This window comes from Clupea harengus, chromosome 16 (genome assembly GCF_900700415.2).
Source record: "Clupea harengus chromosome 16, Ch_v2.0.2, whole genome shotgun sequence".
In the NCBI taxonomy this organism is placed as follows: domain Eukaryota; kingdom Metazoa; phylum Chordata; class Actinopteri; order Clupeiformes; family Clupeidae; genus Clupea; species Clupea harengus.
The window spans coordinates 11038372-11043213 of NC_045167.1; the positions used below are offsets into that span (position 1 = coordinate 11038372).

The 4842-nt window shown below is 40.3% G+C and overlaps 1 protein-coding gene across 1 annotated transcript in view; it reads left to right on the forward strand.

Moving 5' to 3' along the window:
- The window catches only part of foxp2 (forkhead box P2), a 135305-nt gene extending 131255 nt beyond the window's left edge, over window positions 1–4050 (forward strand). The window contains exon 19 of the mRNA XM_031582682.2: window positions 1–4050. This exon is cut by the window's left edge and continues 206 nt beyond it. The gene's annotated coding sequence lies outside the window, so the exon portion shown is untranslated.
- Window positions 4051–4842: the final 792 nt, after the last annotated feature.

Sequence of the window (4842 nt, forward strand, 5' to 3'; positions counted from 1 at the left end):
TAGCCACAAGGCCACGCCCATAGACTAACCCCTTTCCTCATCTCAAACCACTCGGTAACCAAGGAGATTGGAGGTCTGACTATTTATTGAGCATGTGTTCGGGGATAACAAAAACGGCCCAAAGAAACTCTTTGCTGAAGCCTTTGGGAGTCAGTAGAACCAGCATGAGATGCCTGGTTGTTTTTTTTTTTTTGGTTGTTTTTTTTTGGGGGGGGGGGGGGGGGTGGCAGTGGGGAAGGAAGAGAAACAAACTCTACGAAAGCAGACAAAACAAAACAAACAAAAAACAAACACACACTACAAAGAAAAAGACTTTTGTTTCTGTCTCTCGAGCAAGCAGCTTGGACAACATCAGGCTGGAGAGACGAACAAACAAACGCAGGCGCACAAGCGGAGCGGACGTTTTAAAAAAAGGATTCCGAACGACCGCGCCTGACTTGTATAAAAATAATGGCCTCATGTACTGCCAAAAAAGAAGACATTTTATGTTTGTGAATATCCCACCTGCAGTAGTTGTTGATGTTAGAGACAATTGCTGGTTCAATTCAAATTGTTCTGTTCTCATTTGCACAGGAGTAGTATCAGATATTAATGTCACTGCCTGTACGTTGCTTCAGAAAGTTTTAAAAACAGTGTTTTTTTTGTTTGTTTCAATCGTTTTCCTTAACCATGCCTTTTGATTTTGATTTTGATTTTTGTTTTCTTTTTTTTTATTATTACAAAAGAAGCGCCAACTGTAAATTCCCATCTCTGAATTCTCAAAGAGAGAACCACACGGTTTCACGACTGTTGCAGCTGTCCAAAAAAAAGAAAAGAAAGAAAAAAAAGTAGGTCTCTATCTTTGTGCTGGGACGTGACGTGTGATACATTGAGATGTAACTGTTTGTGAGTACCACGCTACTAGAACAAGAAAAAAAAAAAAAAACGAAAACGAAACCAAGAAAAAAAAATGGCTTAGAGATGCATTTCTGCGTATACTTCTACCGTTGTCTTTTACCTCCTCTTTGGAAAAGCTTTGTCTACCTGCAAACAGTCACGGGCAACAGCTGCAAACCAAAGCCTACACTATCAATGGCCAATAGATTAGACAGAAGTCTGCCAGTCAGCCTGGTAGCCCTTCTGTAACTTTAACCTAATACAAAGAGAAGCTTTTTTTTTGTTGTTTGTCTGCTAACTACCTTCGATGAACCTCTGGGATTGTCTCTAATACCCTGTACAAAGATTTTCGGACAAAGGAGTCGATTTTAAATGTATAATTTGATGAGGAGTCGTAGAGGGTCCACTTTAGGGAGGGGGTACATTGTGTGTATTGTGGGAGGGGAACTGTTGTCGTTTAGCCGAAGGTAGATACTGGGAACCATTAACGAGCAGCTATAAGTGGACCATGACCAAAACTAATATTTGTGTATCAGTGGAAGTACAGAAAAAAACATGTCAGTGTTGTTGATGTTGTTGCTGTGGAGATATTTTATTTTTCTGTATTGCTTTTTAATTTTTAATTTTTTTTATAACTTCTATTCTTTCTTTGATCACTTGTGTTGCCATTGTGTTATTGGTTTTTCTAGTGAATGTGTACTGTTCTGTGGGACTGTCAATGAATCGTCACGTCTTTATATCGCCAGTCTGCCAGCATAGAGCTGGCCGATCGCAAAACTGAAACTGAAAAAAAAAACATTGTAACCAAACATTTTATGATATCTAGATAAGCCAAAAAACTAATTTCTCAAGTTGTGGTAAGACGATGTGGCTCGGTCATTGTGTAAAAGCAAATAATAATAGCCATCATAGCGAAGGATCCAGAGGAAGAAGAAACAAACCTTTTCTAGGTGATTTTTGCTTCATAGCGTGAGACATAAGCTCTCTCTGTACGAAACCAGCCTGTCGACCAGAGACACACTGTCAGCTGTGAGGCCTCATGTCATGTTTGAGATAAAGGAACAGGTTGATGTGTAGCTGTGGTCGCGGTGTGGTTCCTCTGTAGCGAATGTCATCTAGAAAAGTGCACGTCGCTTTAACACTCACATTTCTTCAGTCAAACCAAAGTAACACAAATTCTGCCTCTACGTATACGCGATAGAACTGCTTCAACTGTGCACCAGATCGAAATCTTGCACGCAGTCCAGTTTGATATTTCCACTGTGTTTTTTTATTATTCGCTAGTTTATTTACTTTGTATTCCGTGTTTTTCTTCTTTTTTTTTTTTTTTTTCTTTCTTCATTTTTTCTCTTTTTTGTCTGCTGGCTTTCCTGGTCCTCATTCATGGCCAACTACCAATGCAGAAGGGTGTCTACAACCTAAAATGCTTTGTATTGTATTTACAATATTGATGTATGTCTACTTAAAATGTATGGGGAAATACCGTTTTACGTTTTGATTTCAAGTGTGGTGCCACAAGAGGTTGGATGCTAGAGATTAGTGCGCACACACACACACACACACACACACACACACACAAACAAACATGCAAACACACACACACACACACAAACATGCAGACACATACGGACTTACACACACACACATACAAACATGCAGACACATACGCACTTACACACAAAAGGACACATGCATTAACACACACTCATACACACGCACCAGTTCCACTCAAAGACGGAGCTGGGCCCAGGAACAAAGTGTACTCCTCCTGCTTTGCTGGAGTCAGCGAATTGACTTGAAGATGACGTTCATAATAATCTTATCACACCAAATATACGGACGCCGTGTCTTTCAAATAAAAAAGGAAGGCTTTCTCCCACTTACCCAAAAAAAAGGCTTTCTAAAGAAAAAGGTTCTACCTCTGCACAACGTTTTTTTTTTTTCTTTCCCAACAATTACGTCAGATTGCACGACTAACCCGAACGCCACAAGAGCTCTCTTTCTTCGCTCTCTCTGCTCTTCTGAGCTGGTCTCCATGGACACGGCCGTCAGGCGGTTTACATTCCCTGTGTCAGACATGGCAGATTTGCTTTGTGAAAGGTTGTCCTCGAACATTTGTAGAATGGTTATGTAAAAAAAATAACTCTACCTGTGAGGGGTATTGTGTTTAAAAAAATGCATGTCTAAACTCATTTGGTGGACTGGAAATAAGAATGAATAAAAATGCATCTAAATGTGAAGCATTGGGATGGTGGCCTACTGTTAGCGTACCATGCATATGAATGCATACCTCAGCTGTATTGCTTTGGGAAGGACAAAATAACTCAACCACAGAATGCATATAATCTGTAGATTTTGCATGGGTTTTGTAAAAATGAAAAAAAAAATATTAAAAAGACAAAAAAAAGAAAACAAGTCTAAAATAGTTGCTTGCACACAATACCAGGAAGACCTCCAGAAATGCAGTCTGCTCCCTCACTAGATTTTAGGATTGTCTGGGATTCTTCTGGGATGATTTCGTCTGTATTTTGATAATTGTGCATATTATGTATAAAAAACATTGTTGGTGGACCCATACAAATTTACCAGACATTTTTTCTAAGCTGAGAAAAAAAAAGAAATCAATGTTTCTTTTCAGAGTTTCATGAAAATTTTTACTGTTCTCTCTCTCATTGCTTGCTAAGACTAGCAACCCTGCTTTCTTTCTGCATCTGCTTTGCGTAGCTGTAAGGCTTTAATCTAATGTGTGTATTTATTGCCTGTACCTCTGTGAATACGTTATGAAGCATCATGTCTGGCCGTTGAGTCGCGTATCCTTTCTACTCTTGCAAATCTCTAATAATCGGGAAAATGATCCCCTGTGTATACGGTAAATTGGAACTGTAGCAAAAAAAAAAAAAAAACATGTTTATGTAATTGGTGAATAACTTTTTTTAATCGGTCTTTATAATTTTTTTGTTTTCTTTCTCTTGTTTTCATTTTTTTTTTTTTTTTTGATTGAGGGTAACTCATTTTTGATACTTTTCATTGCCGTGTACTGTGTCCATATGTTTAAGATAGGAGAGTAGAGGTCATGATTGAGAGTCGTAAAGAAGCTGTTATTATTTTCTGTATCCATGGCTTTTTTTCACTGCTGAAGAAAATAAAGGACCAAAACTTAGGAAATTTGAAAAAGCAACTGTCTGCCTCGAACACCGGGGAGTGCTGCACTTTTCTTGCATCTATCCACCCACCCATCCATCCTTCACCCACACCATAGCTGGCACCATGGATATCAGTGGCGCTGCCATTACACTTTCATGTCCTGTGCGGGACAGAACAGCTGCTGTGAGCGAAAAGGGAGAGAGATGGAGAATAAGAGGGAAGAAAAATAATGAAAGTTTAATGGCCGTGTTACAAGCCTTTGTTGCAGCCTTCCAACACTTCATGTGTTGTTTAGATAACTGGGACCGGTGGTGTGTGTGTGTGTGTGTGTGTGTGTGTGTGGGCGCACGTGTACTTGTTGTGTCCACGGGTGGGTTTATACATATCTAATGCATGTGTCTGTACACTACTCATTGGTGTGAGAGTGTGCATATGTCTGTATGTTGATCTCTGTGTGTGTGTGTGTGTGTGTGTGTGTGTGTGTGTGTGTGTGTGTGTGTGTGTGTGTGTGTGTGTGTGTGTGTGTGTGTGTGTGTGTGTGTGTGTGTGTGTGTGTGTGTGTGTGTGTGTGTGTGTGTGTGTGTGTGTGTGTGTGTAATAGGTTGGGCTCGTATGGGGTCAGGCTGTCTTTGATGTGAAGCGGCTCCTGGCCCAGCAGACAGTTGAAGATGAAACGGTTGTTTGCTGGTTTCCTGTGATGTTCCCTCACTGGGACAGTGGTAGACTCTCCTCCTCTTCCTCATCCTCCACCTCCTCTCTCCCCTTTGTAGCCGCTCTCCAAAGCAGGCCACATGGTAAATTGTGTCATACATACTGTATGTG